General features: G+C 43.6%; 1 long non-coding RNA gene across 1 annotated transcript in view; it reads right to left on the bottom strand.

Annotated features, from left to right (window-relative positions):
- The window catches only part of LOC115081951, a 55,942-nt gene extending 32,156 nt beyond the window's left edge, over positions 1–23,786 (bottom strand). Inside the window, exon 1 of the long non-coding RNA XR_003854043.1 lies at positions 23,554–23,786. This is a non-coding gene — a long non-coding RNA (uncharacterized LOC115081951). The remainder of the gene's footprint in view (positions 1–23,553) is intronic.
- Positions 23,787–24,280: the final 494 nt, after the last annotated feature.

Here is a 24,280-nt window from a genome sequence, read left to right as displayed (position 1 = left end):
ATACCTGAAAATACAAAATACTGAAAAACACGATCTTTGAACTACGGCAAACATTAGATAAGCATTTCTCCTTTCCGAGTGTTATGCACTCCGTCCGCGCCCGGCCCGCGCACGGGCCTGCTCACCTCCCTGGTTCCACAGCAGGTCCTGGCTTGGCCTTCCTAGCGGCAGCTGTGAGCTCTTCCAGGGCTCGGCGTCCCACGGCGGCGTTCGCAGGGCCTTCCACTATGCATCGGACCTCATGCCGGAGCTTGGCGTCCTTGGTGGCGTTGGCCATGCCCCTATGCGCGTGCGCACGGACTGCCTGGCCTCTTGAAGGGCCAGGGGTGGATCCTAGCTCCGCGGCGCGCCCTGATTGATTCCCTGATATAAGGAAGTCCCTGCCTGTACTTCCCTGCCTTGGCAATCGGGTTAGTGTCTTGCTAGATTGTCACTGCATCTGATCCTTGTTCCAGTCTTGTTCCAAGTCTCGTTCCAGGATCCTTCTGTTCCAGCCTTGTTCCTGCCTTGTTCCTGCATCCTAGTTCTCCAGCGTCCTCCTGTTCCTGTTCATCTGTTCGTCTACCCAGGTAGTACCCTTGGACTGTCTCTCTGGTACTGACCTCGGTCTGCTCCTCGACCTGCCTGCCTGCCGCCTGCTTTCTGACCTCAGCCTGTTCCTCGACTCGTCTGCCTGCTGCCTGCCTTCTGACCTCGGCCTACCTGTGACCTTGTCTGACCTCCGGAACCTGACCCCTGCTTTGCTGACCACTCCTTGGACTGACCCCCGGATTCTGACCTCTGCCTGCTCGAGCACGTCTCAACATTCTGAATCTGTTCCTAGCCTTGTCATCACCTACGCTGTTCTGGTCCTCCTTGCTCCACCTGACCTCCAGTCTCGAACCTCCTGTCTGTGGGCACGCCTGACTTTCATCTCTCCAGGAGATCCTGCGAGGCCCACCTAAGTCCAAGCGGCCCGGGACCCTACAGGCTCCTCCCGGGGGGACCTCAGACTTCCAGTGGTTAAGCTCATCCTAGCCTCTGTCTCCTCCTGTGCTCTGCCCCCCTGGGAGCAGGCGCTTCCAGGTCCCTACCAGGGAGCCGTTCTCCACTGCTTCAGGACAAGGGTCCACCTCCGAGCGCAACACTGAGTCCTTATCAGTTTCAGAGTTACTCTCTTCCCTTTGAACTTCCCTTTTGTCATGATTACAGTCACTGAAGGTCACCACAATTTTAGGTTCTCCTTCAGTCCTTTTTAAGCCTGTGAGGAGTTTAGCAGAGTTTAAGCAACAACAAAAGTAATACGACTAAAAACTAGTTGGCATTCATTGAAAATTCAGTGGAGGATATGTCAGATTGTAGGTGCTCAGCTCTATCTCTCCATAGAGAGGCCCAGCCCAGCATCGTCTTCCACCCAATCTTGGATTCATCAGTAGGCACACAAGGCCTTTGTCTAGGACTGCCGAAACCTGGGGACAGCAGGCTGGCAGAAGATGTGCTGCCTTCCGGCAGTGAGTGCCTCTCAGTCAGCGGAGAACTGCCCTCTGCTTCTTGATCCAGGCAGCATGCAGGGAAAAGGATGAGAGGGGTGAGCCTGGAGCAGACAGAAGAAAAGGGAATCACTGTGGGGAGGTTAGGAGGGACTGAGTGGGGATCATGGGGGTGGGGGGTGACAGGGTTAGGAGAAAGGCCGGGGGACAAGAGAGGATCGGTCTGTGTGTGCGAGAGAGAACAGATTAGTGCCAGGGAGGTCAGAGAGGGGATGCAAGAGGGAGCAGGGCCAAAGTAAGGTAGGGACACCTGCCTCCCTACTCCCCACGGTGCAACTCAGAGCCTCTCCCCTTGATTTTGGATTCTGTCCCCCAGATCCTGGAACCCAGAGCCGTAGCCCGGCAATGTGGCACCTATGGCCATGTGAAAAACTGCGCCCTCACCCATTACACAACACATGACACCAGGAGTTGGGAGATTTTGTTCAATGTTTGTACGTCAATGCCCACTTCCAGTGCAAGGGTATTAGTTGTCCTCCACCCCATCACACCCTCCTCACACACAATTAAAATGTATGCCTTTATAACAACATTTTACATGAAAAAGGGCGTTCAAAGCACAGTCTTCTGTGGTAAAAATATCACAGTATAAACATAGGAACATAAGAAATTGCCATGCTGGGTCAGACCAAGGGTCTATCAAGCCCAGCTTCCTGTTTCCAACAGAGGCCAAACCAGGCCACAAGAACCTGGCAATTACCCAAACACTAAGAAGATCCTGTTGCATCCGTCGGTCCTAGATGGCTTCGCCCCGTTTGCCTCACCTTATTCAAGGCTCTTCCCGCTTACCTGGGAAAGATGGCTACTATCTCGTCTACAAGCCGACCTCTCTGGCGTCCCCAGAACGGCTGTGGTGCAGCCTCCCGCCATTGCTCCTCCCAGGTACCTACTAAAAAAGTTTGGATAAGTAGCACATTTAAAACTAATCGGAGACCCACATCTTTGTACCACCCTTGGCGCGAACCTCGAGGGCGTTCCCTCATGCTGACGTCACGCCATCCGGGTATATTACCTTCACTAATTTGCTAGCTCGTTGAGTTAGCAAGGACTCAAATCTGTTCTTGTTTACGCTACTCTGCCGCTTCCATGCTGCCGCAGGAAGCTCTCTCTCTCTGCCATTCGGGATAACTGCTAACCTGGGTACCCGCTCCTTGGGGACCCTCTGGTTTCTTTCAGGTGCCTTACAGGGAACAGGTACTCGCTCCTCGAGGGCCTAATCTCCCTGCCTTGGTTCCTGTACTATCTACAACATACCTGGTGGAATCGCACAGCTACAGCAAACACCTAGTGAGTACTCTAACTCTCAGTCTATATCATCCACAGTATCTCTTCACTGGGAGACCTGCTGCGGAACCTCCTGATATCATCTAGGAGAGAGGGGCTCCCTCTGCTGAGATCCTGAGACTGCAACTACAGACTGCCTCACCAGTGCCACCTGGTGGCTCTCTTCAAGCTGTCTAAAGAACTATTTTGTGTTTTGTGTAGTACGAGTCTAGCCCAGTGCTGTGGCTCCTCACAGGGCTCCTCCCCGTGGGCGTGGTCATCTCCACAGCACCCAAGGATCCACCAAAACACACGTAACCACAACTGATACCATGCTACTGATGCAATTAATAGCAGTGGCTATTCCCTAAGTAAACTTGATTAATAGCTGTTAATGGACTTCTCCAAGAACTTATCCAAACCTTTTTTGAACCCAGCTACAATAACTGCACTAACCACATCCTCTGGCAACAAATTCCAGAGCTTTATTGTGCATTGAGTGAAAAAGAATTTTCTCCGATTAGTCTTAAATGTGCTACTTGCTAACTTCATGGAATGCCCCCTAGTCCTTCTATTATTTGAAAGTATAAATAACTGATTCACATCTACCCATTCAAGACCTCTCATGATCTTAAAGACCTCTATCATATCCCCCCTCAGCCGTCTCTTCTCCAAGCTGAACAGCCCTAACCTCGTCAGCCTTTCCTCATATGGGAGCTGTTCCATCCCCTTTATCATTTTGGTTGCCCTTCTCTGTACCTTCTCCATCGCAACTATATCTTTTTTGAGATGTGGCGACCAGAATTGTACACAGTATTCAAGGTGCGGTCTCACCATGGAGTGATACAGAGGCATTATGATATTTTCCGTTTTATTAACCATTCCCTTCCTAATAATTCCTAACATTCTGTTTCCTTTTTTGACTGCTGCAGCACACTGAGCCGACGATTTTAAAGTATTATCCACTATGATGCCTAGATCTTTTTCCGGGGTGGTAGCTCCTAATATGGAACCTAACATTGTGTAATTAAAGCAAGGGTTATTTTTCCCTATATGCAACACCTTGCACTTGTCCACATTAAATTTCATCTGCCATTTGGATGCCCAGTCTTCCAGTCTTGCAAGGTCCTCCTGTAATGTATCACAATCTGCTTGTGATTTAACTACGCTGAATAATTTTGTATCAACCGCAAATTTGATAATCTCACTCGTCGTATTCCTTTCCAGATCATTTATATATATATTGAAAAGCACCGGTCCAAGTACAAATCCCTGAGGCACTCCACTGTTTACCCTTTTCCACTGAGAAAATTGACCATTTAATCCTACTCTCTGTTTCCTGTCTTTTAACCAGTTTCTAATCCACGAAAGGACATTGCCTCCTATCCCATGACTTTTTAGTTTTCTTAGAAGCCTCTCATGAGGGACTTTGTCAAACGCCTTCTGAAAATCCAAATACACTACATCTACCGGTTCACTTTTAGCAACATGTTTATTAAGCCCTTCAAAAAAATGAAGCAGATTTGTTAGGCAAGACTTCCCTTGGGTAAATCTATGTTGGCTGTGTTCCATTAAACCATGTCTTTCTATATGCTCTACGATTTTGATCTTGAGAATAGTTTCCACTATTTTTCTCAGCACTGAAGTCAGGCTCATTGGTCTATAGTTACCCGGATTGCCCCTGGAGCCTTTTTTAAATATTGGGATTACATTGGCCACTCTCCAGTCTTCAGGTACAATGGATGATTTTAATGATAGGTTTCAAATTTTAACTAATAGATCAGAAATTTCATTTTTGAGTTCCTTCAGTACCCTAGGATGCATACCATCCGGTCCAGGTGATTTGCTACTCTTTAGTTTGTCAATCTGGCCTACTACATCTTCCAGGTTCACAGTGATTTTGTTCAGTTCGTCTGACTCATCACCCCTGAAAACCATCTCCAGAACTGGTATCTCCCCAACATCCTCATTAGTAAACACGGAAGCAAAGAATTCATTTAGTCTTTCTGCAATGGCTTTATTGTTACGGCTATGGCTGCTGTGCAACCACCTCACCACCAGGGGTCCTTCAAGAGCAGGCTCTCCTGGCTGGCCCAATCCATCTGTTCTATGTCTTGGATGTGCCTTTATAGCCCTGCCTACCCTAGACTACAGTGCTTCGGCATCAAGCTCGTTGGGCTCCCTGCTCTAGCCTTGCCTTGCTGTGTGTGGCCTTCGGGCCTTCTGCCTTGCCTTGCTGTGTGTGTGGCCTTCTGGCCTTCTGCCTTGCCTTCTGTGTGTGGCCTTCGGGCCCTCTGCCTTGCCTTGCCTTGCTGTGTGTGTGTGTGTGTGTGTGTGGCCTTTGGGTCTTCTGCCTTGCCTTGCTGTGTGTGGCCTTCGGGCCTTCTGCCTTGCCTTGCTGTGTGTGTGGCCTTCGGGCCTTCTGCCTTGCCTTCTGTGTGTGGCCTTCGGGCCCTCTGCCTTGCCTTGCCTTGCTGTGTGTGTGTGTGTGTGGCCTTTGGGTCTTCTGCCTTGCCTTGCTGTGTGTGGCCTTCGGGCCTTCTGCCTTGCCTTGCTATGTGTGTGGCCTTCGGGCCTTCTGCCTTGCCTTGCTGTGTGTGGCCTTCGGACCCTCTGCCTTGCCTTGCCTTGCTGTGTGTGTGTGGCCTTCGGGCCTTCTGCCTTGCCTTGCTGTGTGTGGCCTTCGGACCCTCTGCCTTGCCTTGCCTTGCTGTGTGTGTGTGTGGCCTTCGGGCCTTCTGCCTTGCCTGCTGTGTGTGGCCTTCGGGCCTTCTGCCTTGCCTTGCTGTGTGTGTGGCCTTCGGGCCTTCTGCCTTGCCTTGCTGTGTGTGGCCTTCGGGCCCTCTGCCTTGCCTTGCCTTGCTGTGTGTGTGTGTGTGTGTGTGGCCTTTGGGTCTTCTGCCTTGCCTTGCTGTGTGTGTGGCCTTCGGGCCTTCTGCCTTGCCTTGCTGTGTGTGGCCTTCGGACCCTCTGCCTTGCCTTGCCTTGCTGTGTGTGTGTGGCCTTTGGGTCTTCTGCCTTGCCTTGCTGTGTTTGTGGCCTTCGGGCCTTCTGCCCTGCTTTGCTGTGTGTGGCCTTCGGGCCCTCTGCCTTGCCTTGCTGTGTGTGTGTGGCCTTCGGGTCTTCTGCCTTGCCTTTATGTGTGTGTGTGGCCTTCGGGCCTTCTGCCTTGCCTTGCTGTGTGTGGCCTTCGGGCCCTCTGCCCTGCCTTACCTTGCTCTGTGTGTGTGGCCTTCGGGCCTTCTGCCTTGCCTTGCTGTGTGTGTGTGGCCTTTGGGTCTTCTACCTTGCGTGTGTATGTATGGCCTTCGGGCTCTCTGCCCAAACGTAACATTTATCTTCCCATAAGAGCCCCTTTAACCCCTTGGTCATCTAATGGTCCAACCGACTCCCTCACAGGTTTCTTGCTTCGGATATATTTAAAAACGTTTTTATTATGAGTTTTTGCCTCTATGGCCAACTTCATTTCAAATTCTCTCTTCGCCAGTCTTATCAATGTTTTACATTTAACTTGACAATACTTGTATTTTATCCTATTTTCTTCAGATGGATCCTTCTTCCAATTTTTGAAGGATGTTTTTTTTTGGCTAAAATAGTCTCTTTCACCTCACCTTTTAACCATGATGGTAATCGTTTTGCCTTCCTTCCACCTTTCTTAATGTGTGGAATACGTACAGACTGCGCCTCTAGGATTATATTTTTAAACAATGTCCATGCCTGTTGAACACTTTTAACCTTTGCAGCTACACCTTTCAGTTTTTTTCTAACAATTTTCCTCATTTTATCAAAGTTTCCCTTTAGAAAGTTTAGTGTTAGAGCTGCAGATTTACTTATTGTCCCCCTTCCAGTTATTAGTTTAAATTTGATCATGTTTGATCAAATTTGATCAAGTTTGATCTCCATTACCGTTTTACTAATGTCATTTGATATACAATTGCACTCTATTGGAATCGATTGTGTTACCCTGTAAATATCATATAGGAATCGATTTTGCTACCTTGTAAATATGTTCCTTATTTTCCTGATCCCAGTTATCATTACCCTGTTTTAATGTAACTGCCGCACTTCCCAACCATACTCTTGTTACTGTGGTTCGAGTTCTCTATACTTTACACACATTGTTAAATATAAACCGGTTTGATGTGATTCTTGTCATGAAAGTCGGTATAGCAAAATAATAAATAAATAAATAAATAAATAAATAAATGTTATGATCACTGTTGCCAAGTGGCCCCACCACCGTTACCTCTCTCACCAAATCCTGTGTTCCACTAAGAATTAAGTCTAAAATAGCTCTCTCTCTTGTTGGTTCCTGAACCAATTGCTCCATGAAGCAATCATTTATTACATCCAGGAACTTTATGTCTCTAGCAAGTCCTGATGTTACATTTACCCAGTCAATATTGGGGTAATTGAAATCTCCCATTATTATTGCACTGCCAAATTGGTTAGCTTCCCTGATTTCTCTTAGCATTTCCTCATCTGTCTGACCATTTTGTCCAGGTGGACGGTAGTATACTCCTATCACTATACTCTTACCCAACACACATGGGATTTCTACCCATATAGATTCTACTGAGCATTGAGTCTCTTGTATGATCTTTATCCTGTTGGACTCTATGACCTCCTGGACATAAAGTGCCACACCCCCACCAAGTTGATCCTCCCCATCATTGTGATATAACTTGTACCCTGATATAGCACTGTCCCATTGGTTATTCTCCTTCCATCAAGTCTCTGCACTACTGTCTCTGCACTACTGTGGTGCCAACCAGAAAACCCTGAAAAAAAGCAAGAGGCACTTGGAACTCTCATATGGTATTAGGCCTACTGTTATGCGTCTTGGGCATAGGCATGACCCTCAGAGAGCCACAAGAAAACAGACTATTGTAATTCCCTTCTCCTCGGACTCCCCAACAATGCCATCCACCCCCTTCAAATACTACAAAATACAACAGCACGGATTTTGACCAACACACACAGACACGATCACATCACACCGGTACTAAAAGATCTACATTGGCTTCCCATAGCCTCCCGTATACAATATAAGGCTCTCTCACTCGTTCATAAGGCCTTGTACAACCCCGAAATGAATTGGTTCAATGACTCCCTCCGATTTCACCAAGCCAATAAACCCACTAGACACATTCATCTCGCCACCATGCCCACCACTTCACCTAAACTCTACAAATTAACCTCCACGAGAGCCCGTGCATTATCAATCGCAGGGCCCATTCTCTGGAATACAATGCCAGTTGAACTTCGCCAAGAAGAATGCCCAAAAACTTTCAAGCGCAAGCTTAAGACCTGGCTCTTCACCAAAGCATACACTTAAATTCTCATTTCTCTCATCTATGCCCTCCCATCTCTGTCCCCCTTGACCCAGATTTTCACTAAATGCGGATGAGTCCCCCTCGAACTAGTTTCTCCCTAAGCATACATCATTCCTCCTCTCACTCCCTTCTGTGTTACCCTACCCCCTCCCTACCCCTGCTTCTCCCCCCCTCTCCTCACCCCTTCCCTTCACATTTGTTATTTCATGTTATTCCCTATAATTGTACATTTTGTATATACCTGCAATCTTTGCCTACACTAATTTATTAATCTAATTTCATTCTTCTGTCACTTTTCCTCCTTTTTTCTCTTTTTACCCTCTTGTATTCATGTTATTTTAATTTTAGATTAATGCTTTATTTCCCCTACCTTTCCTTACTCTCTAATTATTATGTTTCAATATGTTCTAATTGTATTATGTTAAACTTGTTCGATGTAAAGCGCCGCCACAGGCACTAGTTTCTTGTTTCGCTGTGAACCGATGTGATATCATTGATGAATGTCGGTATATAAAACCGTTAAATAAATAAATAAATAAATTACAATGCAATAAACTTTCTATATCAAAACAACATTAACTGCTAGCACTCAAACAGCAATGACTCTACTTATGAAAGTTAACCATGCAAATATTTCACCCCCTATTAGGAAAACAGAGCAAGCCAAGCTGCTCTACATGCAAACTACACACTATTGGAATACCTCACTTCAGTCACACATGCAAAACACAGATAGATCCTTAAATACAGAATAAAGAGACCATAAAATATAAATTTAAATGTACAGACAAAAACTCAACAGGAAACCTCAACCAGCCAAATTCTATATGAACTGCAACAATGGAAAAACAGAAGCATTACCATTCCTAATAAAACAATAAAATTAGTAAAAAAAAAATAAAAATACCAATAAAAATAATAATTAGAAACTAATGAATAGAATAGCATTCAAAAATTAAAACTCACATTCAAGTTTTCCAAAATCAATAACATATTTCAAATACAACAAATAACATCCAATAATTAAAATTAATAAGGGTTTTAAAACATCCCCTGTTATCCATATCTAGAACTTCTGATTTCTAGAAGCCCTAAAATTGTCATGGATTATCAGGCTGAGAGAAGTGGGGTCAGTCTCACACACACATGCTCTCTCTCTCTCTCCCACACACATACACGCATGCATGCTCTCTCACTCTCACTCACACAGTCTTGCTCCCCTTCCCCCCACTTCTCAGCACTCTTCGTCCCAACTCCCTATCCCCTTTCAGACCCTCAATGCCCCAGAAGTTTTGCTCCCCTCTCCTCTCTCAGACAACCCACTCGCCAGGAGTCTTACTCCCCAGGCCCCTTGCTTTTTCCAGGTCTCCCACTCCCCAGCAGTCTTGCTCTCCAGACCCCTCTCTCATCCCAGAAATCCCACCCCCCAGAAGTCTTACTCCACAACCTCCTCTCCTCACCAGACCCCCCCTCCCCACTCCCCAGCAGTCTTGCTCAACAGGCCCTCTTCTCCCAGACCTCTACTTCTCAGCAGTCTTGCTATCCAGCCTTTTCCCCCTCCCAGTCCCCCTACTGCCCAGAAGTCTTGTTAACCCTCCCACACCTTCTCACCCTCAATCCCCTCACTCACCGCAGATGGCCAGTGCATGATTTCCTTAATGCTGCTCACCCCCATGGTGCTACCACAATCCCCTCATTCACCCTCCTTGCTCCTGAAGAATGGAAGGATTGGGCCTTGCAGCGCGGGCAGCTTTCTCCCTCCCAGATGCCAGTGCCTAAATGATGTTATCAGGTGCTGACTGCTGATCTTGCCATTGTTCAGGAGCAAGAAGGGTGAGTGAGGGGATAGCAGTAGCGTTCATGAAATCATGTGCCATCCCACTGTCACCAATGAGGCTTCTCCTGTTGTTGGCGACCCCCCCCCCCCCCCCCGTTCCAATGTCTATGAGTGGAAAAGCAGCATGCCTCCACCAGAATCATCAGCGTAGCCAGTGGGCCACGCTGCTTTTCCATTTACTGAGGTCCCATATGATGGCGCTATGGCACCTTTTGGTAGTGGCACCTATGGCCGTGGCCATATTGGCCATAGGCACGCTACAGCTCTGCTGGATCCTCCCTTCCTTCCTATCTCTCCCTTCTCCCTTCTCCCCACTCCCCAACCTCTCCTGCTCCCTGGTCTGTTTTTCTATGGTTGAAATGATGAAACAGAGAAAGTTGAATGTACTAAAAAAATGTTGAGGTGCCCACCAGTAGTTACTGATCAATTTAAGGCATGTTGGCTGACTAAGATTCTGAAAACTGGGTCACAGCTCCTTTAAATGATCTTAGGTAAATGGCATTCAAGTCTCTTACAAACTTATGATCAGTTATCTCCTGCCCATGAAGTTAGGATAAGGGAGAAGGAGAAATGCGACTCATGGTATTCCTCAATTATTGCAGACCACAAAAGGGTGCTGTGATAGAATGAGAGGCGCTGGAGAAAACTTAAAAGATACTGATTCTTTTTCAGCGTATAACAAGTCAATGTAGGACAATCGACCATGCAGTGTGAAAGCAAAAAGTGACTTGTTTTTAAATAGCTTAAAGCATTCTATTGTGGCAGACCCTCCCGTTCTGGCCACCAGATGCCAATATCCATGTCCTTATAATAAACTTAGAAAGGGAGCCATCCATACCCTTCAGTCCCTCCCAACTGGAGGCTCTGATTGGATGACTCAGTGCTACTTAGCCCAGCCATTTTAAGACTCGTGGGGTTCAGTTAGAGAGAGCAGCTGCAGAGTAAAATGTATTTTTTCCGCACTCTGGTACTGCCTCCCAGCCTTGCCCAAAGGTGTTTTCTTTTGTAAGAGATACCTCACCGTGCACTAGGGATGTGAATCGTTTTTCTGATGGATGAAAATATCATACGATATTTTCTCATCCGTCAGATATCGGGGGGTCCCCGAAAGCGATAGGAAAACCCCACAAAATTTTTGTGTGGTTTTCTTATTGTTTTGGGGGGGGGGGGAGAAAGGGCACACAGAAAAACAACCCCCAAACCCACCCCAACCCTTTAAATCGAATTATTTAGAATCCCCCACCCTCCCGACCCCCCCGAAACTTTTCTAAAGTACCTGGTGGTCCAGCGGGGGTCCCAGGAGCGATCTCCCACTCTCGGGCCGTCGACTGCCATTAATCAAAATGGCGCTGATGGCCCTTTGCCCTGACCATGTGACAGGGGCTATCGGTGCCATTGGCCATCCTCTGTCACATGGTAGGAGCAATGGATGCCCCCGTGCCATTTTTTAAGATGGCGCCAGCCGTCTTAAAAAATTACCACCGTCTCTAATTTGCCAGCTATGGCTAAAATACTTGAAAATGTGGTCTTATCACAGTTGTAGAAGATTTTTTGAGCAAATATGTGATTCTTGATGCAAACCAGTTAGGTTTTTTTGGAAACAGCATAACACAGAGCTCCTTCTCCTCTCATTAATAGATACTTTTTTTGTGTAGACTTGATCATGACCAGTTGGGTATTCTGGTCTAATTGGACCTGTCTGCAGTTTTTGATACTGTGCATCATGATATTTTATAATACTGTTTGCAGACATATGGAATTTATTTATTTATTTATTTATTTATTTATTTAACATTTTTATATACCGGGATTCATGTAAGACATTACATATCATCTCGGTTTACATTATAATGGAAAAAACAACGCATGTAAGAATGCGATTACATAGAACAGGGCGTAGAACTTGGATAAGATAAAATGGGGGGCAATGAAAAAAATAACAAATTGAAGAAAATGATTGAGCCAAGTCTAGTCTGGCTGAGGATCAAGATACGTATTGGAATTAATTTAAGGTCCGGGTACACTGAGTAAGCTTGGCAAGATTGACTGTAGAGTTGGGTTGCTAAATTATGGATAGTCTGAGTAGATAGTTTCGAAAGATTAGCTTGTTGACTGGTAACGGAGATGATGGAGGTACGTCATTAATATAAATGGAATGCTTGTTCAAATAGCCAAGTTTTTAGTCTTTTTTTAAAAGTGATCGGGCATTGTTCCAACCGTAGTTCTGGAGGAAGAGAGTTCCATTGTGCAGGACCTGCAGTGGACATAGCTCATTTACTTAGAGAGGTTTTGGAGTGTGGGACAAGAAGAGTGTCTCTATATGCTGCTCTTATCGGTCTGGTGGGTAAATGTGGTCGTAGTGGGATGTTTAGTTCCAGAGGAATGAGATTGTGGATGGTTTTGTGAATGATCGTTAGTGCTTTGTATATGATTATGAACTTGATTGGGAGCCAATGTAGGTTCCTCAAGATAGGGGTAATATGGTCTCTTTTGTTGGTCTTAGTTAGAATCCTGGAATATGAGGAACTCTTTTGGACTGGCTTCATTCTTTTTGCAGAATAGCAGGCAACGTGCTCTGCATGGCATACTTTGAATTAGGAAGTGCTGCAAGGTTCAACGCTGTCCTCTGTTTTATTCAATATGTATCTCTGCCCATTAGGGTGCTCCTATAGAAATTAGAAATTTTATATTTATTTATGCTGATGATATTCAACTTTTTTTTCTTTGTAAGGTAAATGGAAAGTTGTCTGACACATGCTTACAAAGGGCTGTCTTTCATTAATAAAGGCTTGGCTAACTCAAAATCATCTATTCTTGAATATCAATGAAACAAGGATCCTCTGGGTTGGCAAGTCACTGTTAGAGAAGCATCAGCCACACCAGATATGTCTGAATGGTACCCATATTCCTATTCTTTCTGAAATACGTAGTCTTGGGGTATGTTTAGATTTGCAGTTGGCAATGAAGCAACAAATCCGTCATGTAGCTTAAGTAGCTTTTTATAAGCTTAAGTTGGTAAGACCATTAAAAGGTTTATTGCTTCCTGATTGGTTCTGTACGGGGGAACAATCTCTGGTTTTAAGCCATTATGGACTGTATGTCAGATTGTTGGACAAGCTTATGCATGTTTTACAGCTTGTTCAGCATGCCACTGCTCAATTGCTAAATGGTTTTCCACAATGGGAGTATATTACACCTGTGTTGAGAGATTTGCATTGGCTTCTGGTGAAATGGAGGTGGACATTTGGGGTGTTAGTGATTATTTTTAAACTCCTTACTATTGATCAGCCATGTGTCTTACGGAACAACATTGGCTGCTGGTACACTCCATCTAAAGCACTGTGTTCAGAAAGAACATGTCTGCTACAGATTCCCTTAGTTCGTAATTTCAAGCCTGAGCAAACACAGACTAGAGCATTTTCGCATGTGGTCGTCACAGCGTGGAATAAGTTGCCTGTAAAGTTGAAGGAGAAGCAAGTTTTGAAACATTTTAGAAAACAGATTAAAGCTATATTTTTCAAAGAGGCTTATGGGTGAGGTGTTCTTATGCTGTTTTATCTGTTTTATTTAATGTTTTAAAACTGTGATATTTTGTTGCATGATTGTATGTTATAGTTTGTTTTATGTTGTTTGTAATACATAATTTTTGTAAATCTTGTTATCCACACTGGGCGAATCCCTCTGGAAGTTGCGGGATATAAGAATTTTTAAATAAATATAAAAATTAAGTCCCCTTCCTCTGTCCCAGTGCCTTCCTCCCTCTCCCACTTCTTCTCCCATCCCAGATTGCTGATATTGCCCCCTTCTTCAATCTTCCCCATTCCCTCCTCCCCAGTCCTCTCATCTTCTTCTTATGCCATTCCTAGTCCTCCACCTTCTCTACCCATCCCTGGTCTTCTCTGTTGGAAATCTGCTAGGGAGTTAGCAATCTGTTAGGGTTCTCCGTGAGGAGTTAGCAATCTGTTATATGGGCGTTAGATGGGAAGAGCAATCTGAATGAATGGCTCCTAAGAAGGAGGAGTCAGCTATCTTGTAGTGTCTCAGATTCTGTTATATTCCGCTATGCTGGGAGTTAGCAATCTGTTATGAATCTGAGATAGTAGTGGTGAATCCCTGGGCCGGTGGCAGATGACGATGCCCCCGGGAGGATATCCCGAGAGGGACCACCGGCTAGGCTTGAGTATGGAGACAGACACACATTAGATCTTTTATTAAACAGGTTTTGGAAACCACCAGAGGTGGCAGTAGGGAGCTGATATGCCCGGCAGGGCTGTAGTTCCGCAGGCACTGGAACCACGATCCAGGAAGGCTGAGCTGTTGAGAAACTGTAGAAAGTGAGTAGGTAGAGTAGACAAGGTTCATGAACAGAACTAGATGACAAAATTCACATAAGGTCTCAAGTAAGCTCAGGAGCTGGAAAGGTTTAGGCCCTCGAGGAGCGAGTACCTGGTTCCAGGGAAAGCTCTGAGAGAGCGATGGTAACTCACGATTGTTGTAGCAGCGATAGCTTCCAGGCAGTAGAGAACCTTCAGAGTGTCCAGGAACATGGGCCCTCGAGGAGCGAGTACCGGTTCCTATCTGTAATCTGAAAGTAAAGAAAAGAGTGAGGCCCCCGAGGAGCGGGTACCTCTGGTAAGTCCGAGGAGGCAGAGTAGCTTGGAAGAAACTTAGCCGAATCCGTAGCCGAATCCTCTCCTTGCTAACTCCGTTAGATAGTGAATTAGAGACCTTTAAATATTGGAAGCGGATGACGTCGTCTCAGGGGACGCCGCTGAGGTTTGTGCCCTTGCTGGTACTTCAATCAGCGCCATAGGTCATCAGGCAACATGGCGGATCTGCAACGTCGAGCCGGTCCCGGGACGCTGAAGGGAGACGCATGGAGACGCCGCGGCAGCCAGCCATCCATCAGACCCGGAGGGAATCGCCACAGAGGTAAAGAAGGCGGAGTGAGGGTGTCAAGCAGCGACAGACGCAACACTCTCCCCCTTTCCCCATCCCTCAGACTGCCTCCCTGTACTGATGCTTGACATCTTGCCCAGAAGAAGAATAAATACATTACACAGACATAATCAAGAGTTGAAAATTACTGCATTTTTATAACATAATATAAAATATGGAAATGTTTCCTAATGTGCTTCATAGTTTTCACATTTTTGCCACAGAATCTATTCCTGAGCTACCACAGAAACTGAGGAGCTGTGCCTTTGACCTTCTTCTCCCTGTTGTCTGACCTTATGGGGGAAGGGGGTAATAGCATCCACACTGCCTAGAGGCAGCAAAGCCCCAAATCCAACACCGCTATCACCACTCTCTAATCTGACCCCAGCACCCAATTCTGCCCCTCCCCATGCTTGAGCACAGCACTCTTCTCCTCCCCTCCCTGTCCTGACATCTAACTCCCAGCACTCTCTTCCCCTTTACCCAGTCTGACTCCATCAAACTTTGAACTCCCTCCTTCCTAGCTGACCCCGGCACTATCTTTACTGAGCATATCATTACCAAGAAAGAAATTAATATTCAGTGAGTATAGGGAAACAGCAATCAATAATCATCATAATAATTAAGGGTGTACATTGATAAACCTTTTGGTATATTTTGTTTCATTTAGTTTTTCCCTTTTTTTTTGTTTAGTTTCATTAGGTTTTGTTTTGGGTTTTATATTTTTCATTTAGTGCACACTATTTGAGTTGTAATGATGCGCAGTTTGCGCACTCAGAGGTTGATTTTAAAAGGGTTGCTCATGCTAAAAAGCTATGGGGGTAGATTATAAAACCCCTGCGTGCGTAAATCTTCCCGGATTTACTCACGCGCCGGCGCACCTATTTTGCATAGGCCGCCGGCGCGCGCAAAGCCCCGGGACGCATGTAAGTCCCGGGGCTTCGTAAAAGGGGCAGGAGGGTGCGTGTCCAGGGGGCGGGTCCGGGGGCGTGGCGACAGTTCGGGGGCGGGCTGGGAGGGCGGTGCCGAGTCCCCCGGCACTGAGGCCTGTGCCGGGGGATGCCGGGGCGGCGTGCGCAAGTTACGCCTGCTTCAAGCAGGCGTAACTTGCCCAACAAAGGTAGGGGGGGATTTAGGTAGGGCTGGGGGGTGGGTTAGGTAGGGAAGGGAGGGGAAGGTGGGGGGATGCGGAAGGAAAGTTCCTTCCAAGGCCGCTCCAATTTCGGAGCGGCCTTGGAGGGAACGGAGGCAGGCTGCGCGGCTCGGCACACGCAGGCTGCAGATTTTGCGCAGCCTAGCGCGCCAACCCCGGATTTTATAAGATACACGTGGCTATGCGCATATCTTATATAATCTGGTGTACTTTTGTTCGCGCCGGTGGTGTGAACAAAAGTACACGCACACATATGTTTTGAAGATCGACCTCAACATATGCTAGTATGTGGGCCGCAAATGAGCGATGCACATTTTAAACAGCCAGAAGTTACACGCATATATACACGTGCGCGAGTAAAAAAAAGGAAGCTGAAAACGGGCAGAGTTGGGGGTGCGGCATAGGCATTCTGGGATGGGGCCAACTCTTATACTCGTAACTCCATATTTTATTTTAAAACCGGATGCTACTGCGCATGGGATTTGTTAGCCACGTAACTTTACTGCTGCTCCTGATGAGGAGCAAGTCTGCTGATCTCGATTGTTTGGGCTTGCATGACAGGGCGAGGTGGCCAGGTCAATTAGGGGGCATGCAGGAAGAAGAACTAGAGGGGTCTGGCTGGCCTCGAGATTGTCTGGGGAAACTGAGAATGTCCCTCATGTGAGCATGTTTTAAATCCGCTTACCTGCATGCTTTAAAGCTGTCAATTTCTTAAAGAAGACACGTAGAAGTAGATTTGATTGAGTAACAACTTAAAATTAGAAGCATGCTAGGCATATTTAAAATTTTACGCATGTAAATATGTGCATGATTTAAAATTTCAGCATATCGCCACTTGCACCCATATGCGCGTGTATGGGTGCCCGCAAGCTCGTTTTAAAATTAGCCTGTTACTGAAATAGCGTGCACTAAATCGAAATAATGCACTGAACAAAAAATTTAAAAAACACATTTCATGATTTCTTTATCATTTCAGTTTAGAAATATGTAATTAAAAACAAAAACATAGCTCTAATAATAATACAGGTATATTAATACTTAATGCATTTATGTACACAATTACATATACTTGATACTGGATAACTATATTTTCTTAGATATTTACTTTTAGTGAAAGAACATGTTGCATTTATTGACTGACTAAATGACTTGTAAGGAGACAAATTATAGTAGGTGTCCTATAGAAATATAATCAATATTTTATATAGTATGCACCTCTGAATGATACCAATTTTTATTTGCATTGTATGAATAAATGACATGCAACTGAAAATATGCAATAAATAATAGAACTTGATATATATTAAATCAGAGAATTTATGTTCCAAATAATTTGTTATCAGGGTGGATGTTTCCTTAGGGTCAAAGAATGAGCACTGGAGCTAGAAATAGAGTATATGTCTCCTGATTTCACAGCTCTCTGTTGCAACCATAGGGCTCCATTTCTACTTTCCAGACTGCAACACTAAATGCCATAGGGCTTCAGTGTCAGAGTCCTCATGTAACCTTCCCCACAATGAGCAGTGGGTCTCAGATTCTACAAGTATTGGAGTGTAGAAGCTCACTTGGATCCTACAGGTGTTAGTCAGGAAGCTCACTTGGATTCTACAGGTACTGGAGTCTAGAAGCTCACTTGGATTCTATGGGTGTTGGAGTCTAGAAGCTCACTTGGATTCTACAGGTTTTGGAATCAGAAGTTGGTAATAGAGTCCTATGGGTGGAACAGGAGCTATGAAATTATAGATGTGTTCTTCTAAGCATCAGGTATACTTTTACTAGTATCATGTTATCTGCCCAGCATGTGTGACAAATGCCTTGGAGGGTATTTTCAAAGGCATTTGGGTGGGTAAAACAATATTTTATATGCGGAAGTGGGCTCCTTGAAAACTGCCTATACTCTCTGGTTTATAAAAGGATGCAGATAATGCCAGTTCATATGTACTTTTACACACAGAGAGAGAAGGCATTCCTGGGAGAAAAGTTAGGGAGGGGTGCACACATACACAGTTATACACATGTGTATACATGTAGGAGCATAATTTTTCTGGGAAACATATTCTCACAGGTTTGAGCACATATTTTCTGACCCAATTTTCAAAGGGAAAAAAATTTATGTAAAGTCTGCAGGTAAAACATACCTGCAGACTTTACACTTTTACATCCAGTTTGAAAGTAGATGTACTGTATATGGATTGTCAGAAGGCGTTTGACAAAGTCCCTCATGAGAGGCTTCTACGAAAACTAAAAAGTCATGGGATAGGAGGCGATGTCCTTTCGTGGATTACAAGCTGGTTAAAAGACAGGAAACAGAGAGTAGGATTAAATGGTCAATTTTCTCAATGGAAAAGGGTAAACAGTGGAGTGCCTCAGGGATCTGTACTTGGACTGGTGCTTTTCAATATATATATAAATGATCTGGAAAGGAATACGACGAGTGAGATAATCAAATTTGCAGATGACACAAAATTGTTCAGAGTAGTTAAATCACAAACAGATTGTGATAAATTGCAGGAAGACCTTGTGAGACTGGAAAATTGGGCATCCAAATGGCAGATGAAATTTAATGTGGATAAGTGCAAGGTGATGCATATAGGGAAAAATAACCCATGCTATTATTACACAATGTTGGGTTCCATATTAGGTGCTACAACCCAAGAAAGAGATCTAGGTGTCACAGTGGATAACACATTGAAATCGTCAGTTCAGTGTGCTGTGGCAGTCAAAAAAGCAAACAGAATGTTGGGAATTATTAGAAAGGGAATGGTGAATAAAACGGAAAATGTCATAATGCCTCTGTATCGCTCCATGGTGAGACTGCACCTTGAATATTGTGTACAATTCTGGTGGCCGCATCTCAAAAAAGATATAATTGCGATGGAGAAGGTACAGAGAAGGGCTACCAAAATGATAAGGAGAATGGAACAACTCCCCTATGAGGAAAGACTAAAGAGGTTAGGACTTTTCAGCTTGGAGAAGAGACGACTGAGGGGGGATATGATAGAGGTGTTTAAAATCATGAGAGGTCTAGAACGGGTAGATGTGAATCGGTTATTTACTCTTTCGGATAGTAGAAAGACTAGGGGGCACTCCATGAAGTTAGCATTGGGCACATTTAAAACTAATTGGAGAAAGTTCTTTTTTACTCAATGCACAATTAAACTCTGGAATTTGTTGCCAGAGGATGTGGTTAGTGCAGTTAGTATAGCTGTGTTTAAAAAAGGATTGGATAAGTTTTTGGAGAAGTCCATTACCTGCTATTAAGTTCACTTAGAGAATAGCCACTGCCATTAGCAATGGTAACATGGAATAGACTTAGTTTTTGGGTACTTGCCAGGTTCTGATGGCCTGGATTGGCCACTGTTGGAAACAGGATGCTGGGCTTGATGGACCCTTGGTCTGACCCAGTATGGCATTTTCTTATGTTCTTATGTTCTTAAAGCTGCCCTTTTGATGCTTAAGCCAAGACATTACATATTAAAATCTGCCATGCCCCTTATACTATAAGCTAGTTTGTGTTTGCTATCAAAAAAATGATTTTTACTAGAAATCGTATACCAAATGAATAAAAATTGGACAATATCTCCGGTATAAAAAAAACCACCTTCTAAATAAATAAATAAATAAATAAATAAATAAATAAAATACTAATTATTTTTATTAATGACTTGCTTCTTCTAATACCTAAACTATTGTATATAAAAGATCTTTGTGCCAAAAAATATCTATTTTACTGTCTACAGGTCAGCTTTAAGATCTTCCATTATAAAAATTCAAATGAATTTTATTACTTTTGCAAAGAGATAATGCATTTCTTTTGATTACAGTAACAGAGTAATACATTGTTTCCTGATAGATATTGTAACATTACAATGATGTCAAGGTGAATACTTGTAATGCATTGAAAATGTACATTTCCTACCTATTTTAAAAATATACGCAAAATCAAAATCAATACTTGCTCACATAAAACACTGTTTATGCATAGCAGTAGGTACATTTTAAAATATGAGTGCATAACTGTAATCACCAGGTTGACAAAACCTCCACCAGTTCACCCAGTCCTTCTTCAGGTCATCGAAATCCTCCTAGTTCTTGACTCTGAACTCCCCCAGTTCACCCAGACCTCCCACCCACCAACAGTAAACAATAGGCAAGTCTGAAATCAATTGCCCATGATAATTAGCAGGTGTACAATTACACGTGTAAGTCTCTTCTAAAATAGCAACCTGTGCATGTAGCTCTTGGCCGCCCCGCAGAATGTCCCTAAACTGCCCCTTTTTTCACCTGTAAGATTTTAATAAGTTCCAGAAACTTTTGAAATCATGGTTATTCACTAACGTTTACTATGAACTTTAGCTTTTTCTTCATAAATCTTGAAATATTTTTATTTTGTTTTTTGATGGTAGAGTTTGGATGATTTTTATTCTTTGTTATTTTATTCATGTTTTATATATATGTATTAGTTATTGTTATTAGTAAGCAATTTTTATATTAATGAGAAATTGTGGTATATAAAGATTTTTAATAAACTAAACTACCTTTATTGGGAAATTCAGCAGTGCAGGTGCCCTGCTGAATATCCCCAGCTGTCTTAGAGTGAGCTGGATAATTCTATATGGCTAACTTTCAGACAGCTCATCAGCAGTCCTAACATTAACCAGTTATATTAGCTCAGTGATGCTGAAAATCAGCGTTTATCTGGCTAAATTAGCCGGACAGCCAACTCAACTCCAGAACACCTCTGTCCTGCCCTCAAGCTAGCCAGATAACCTTTTAGCAAGATAAAAACTTGTAGCCACTCAGCATGGTGGGATTTTCAAATCCCGGCTGAGTCCAAACTTTTTCCAGCTGAGTCCAAATTTAACCGGACAACTGGCACTGAATACCGGTCTCATGTTTTTTTATGGTCCTTGAAAATTCTTGCATAACCCTAGACCTGATTATTTTGCTGTTTTACAAAATAAAAATGCCATTCGTAAATTACTTTGCCCTGCCTAGAATAAAGTTGAAATGTATGTGATTTCAGGCATTTGCCAATGCGTCCCCGTGATGTAACAATTCTGCTCCTTTGCATGTTCGGTTTGTTTTTTCAAGGCCTAAGCAACTTTTAATGCACTCTATGCTTCCCGCTTAATCTGCCATGTTTATTGTGTAATTATAGTTTCAAAGTGATTATGTAATTAAAATCATGTTTCACTGCTGCACACTTCAAAAGGGAGACAGCCTTCTCCAACATTATTTGCTGGTGATGCAATAATTTCCCTGTGATATTTAAAATAAACACATTAGCTGAAGAATTCTAAACATGTCTGGAAGTATATAGTAGGGCCTGATTGGCATGAGGCAAGCCTGTAAAGCAATGATGAAACTTTTCACTAGTTTAATATATTTCCATGCTCCCATGCAGTGTAAATTATAGGATAATGGGGTGCAGGCCATGGGAAGCTCTGTTTATATAATCCATTTCTTCACACAAGTTCCCATTGCTTTCCCTTCCCTTTGCTGTATGTGGTGGTTCTCTGATCCTGCTGACCTCGGCCATGTGTTTTCACTTTTTCTTCTGATCTCAATTCCATGACCAGCGGGGAATAAAATACAAATTGAATAGTAACCATTCACAAGCCACTCTTTTCAAGCTGCTGTTAAGCCCTTTTTGTCTTGTTTAGTAGTTGAGAGATAAATGTGTTGTAGTTGGGTGCCCAGCTCTTTCACACAGTATATTTCATGAACATCAGCAATAGGAAACAAAAGGAGGCTTACACGAAGCGATACCTGCCGCACGTGCAGGTACCGAAGGGAAGAGCAGAAACCTCTTCTATCATTTTCCTATTTGATTTGTTTCCTCATTCCACGCCAAATTGCTTCTTGCACGTTCTGGACAACTTTTTATTGTAAACAGGGTTAAAAAAAAAAAAAGATCCAAAACAAACAAACCCCCCCCTCTTAAAACGTTCTGTTCCTTTCCATTCAGGGCTTCCCTGCGTGTCACCAGAGACCAGGGCTGTTTGTTCCGCTTTTCTCGGAAATCAAAAGCAACCTAGAGAAGTTAAACATCTTTTTTTTTTTTTAATTATTATTATTATGGCGGGACCTCGTTTAGCCAGACCTCTCCTCATCCCAGTCGCTCCCGGGAATACTTTGTAGAGCAGCAACAACCACAACACATTTGGAAACCAAACATTAAAGAGGAATATCGCAGCAATCCCAGTTCAATTAGAAAGCTCTTCAAAGGGCCTTAGCAGGTCTCAAAACCATCTCTTACGCAAGCCTAATCCTATTGTTCCTGTTATCATTGCCATTGTGTTGCTGTGATTTCTGTCTTCAACATATTGAAACAAGTACGAGTTCTTTCCCAAGTGTTCAACCTCTTTCTCACTTTTGTGTTGAATAATGGTCATATTTCAATGGGCCTCAGTAAACTTATTTTCCATTACTAAAATACAGATAAAAATGGAATTTAGCTATGATGTACTTATAGGTGCAAAAGCGCACAAGTGATTTGAAGTAAATAATTGCTGCTAAAAGGGCAGTGCCAAAATAACAGTCAGCATGCATGCGTTCATAATTCAAATAGAATGCCAAATGCAGAGAATTTCTGTCAATAAGCCATTTCTAAAAGTGCACCCAGAGAGGCTCTGACAGGCCAGAGTTCAGACTGTATGGAGGTGAACAAATCTATGTCTTTTCTTTCATTAGAAATAGAAATGTGACTAAATGCTCCCCAATCTACGCAGCACTGTAAGAGCAGGTTTGTGGGTCCCCCTGGGAGTCATACAAGGACACATACCTGTAAACTGAGCTGCTGTCCATCACATGCTTCAAATTATGCCTTCCTGCAGTTTCCCGTCTTCTTCTGTTCCCTCCAAAAAGGATTCCTGTAAACTTTCTTCCGTTTATTTAGCCTGGTTTTCATTGCTTCAGTTTTGCATGGTTTGCCTTTGTTTAGTTTATTAACCCACAGGGTTACTTTAGCTAAACATTTGGGCCGAATACTTTGGGGTTGGGTTTCAACGTTTTCTAACAAAATTATTGAGTTTTTTGAAGACACACAGAGATCCCTGTGTCGAGTTTATTAGTCAATTTAACAGACTATAAGGAAAATAAGAATAAGGACCATGCTGGATTAGCCTCTAGCCATTTTGGTGAAAGCTCCTCCAATTTAACATTTTAGATAAAATCGAGTGAATTAAGTTTAATCAATATTATAATAGGACAGTTACATATCTAACACCTTTGCTTTAAATCATGTTATACAAGATTAATGTTCAGACATGCTATAAAGTAGCTGCTTGCAAAAGTCGTAGATAAACAAGCATTCTCAAACACAAAAGGCAATAAATTAGAATTAGCTGGCTTGGTTAATGGACTTCTTATAAAATTATCCAGAATGCATTTGACCAAGCAATGAAATGTTCATTTTACAAAATAATAACATACCACAGATATCTCATTTGCATTGTCTGCTATTGCTGTTGCGCGTGGTATAGTACAGTTTACCTTGTTCTTTCCTCTTGTCCTGGACAACGTAAGATGGGTCTTTACAATGAGGTCCTTGCTGTACAGCCCGGATGAATACATCGGGACTGTCTAGGCAAGCAGTGAAACTGGTAAACTTGGGTGGTCTGTTTCTCTGTCCTCTCCTGAGTTTCTGCAAACAGTCCCATCTGGGAACAAACCAAAGGTAGAAAGTAATCAGGCAAGTCCAGAAGTGGCACAGTTGATTCAGCTGAGCTAAAGCAGGTCACAGGGGCCAAGAAGGAATTTGGGCTTTTCCTAGATGTGGTCAGAGCTCTCAGTGCAGTCTAGTGCAAGGTTCAGAAGACGTAATTCAAGGCTCTTGCTTGTCCCCAGTTGGAAAGTGTCAACAAATTTTAATTCAGAGTCAATGAAAGGACATTTCCCTATACGTGCAGAAAAAGGGGTTGCCAGTAATGATCACGTGGCTACACCCACGAAGAAGGGCATTAGGAGAGACATGTACAATGAAATAGATGTATGGATTACACATACCTGAGACTTATGAGTCAAATATGTATTAAAGGGTTGGAAAAACTACAAAGAATTGTCAGTAAGGGGCTTATGCACTAAAACAAAACGTGCACTAAATATTTCTTAGCAAGCACTCATTAAAAATGTGCTCTTTCAGACAAGAAGGATCTCAAGGTTGCATTATCCCTGAAGTTTTCTTTTGGTTTTGTAAGTAAGTAGCAGGAATCAAGAACTC

The sequence above is a fragment of the Rhinatrema bivittatum genome, chromosome 1 (genome assembly GCF_901001135.1).
Source record: "Rhinatrema bivittatum chromosome 1, aRhiBiv1.1, whole genome shotgun sequence".
Taxonomy (NCBI): domain Eukaryota; kingdom Metazoa; phylum Chordata; class Amphibia; order Gymnophiona; family Rhinatrematidae; genus Rhinatrema; species Rhinatrema bivittatum.
The sequence above is the reverse complement of the archived record's forward strand: the minus strand, read 5'-3'. Positions and strand labels throughout refer to the sequence as shown.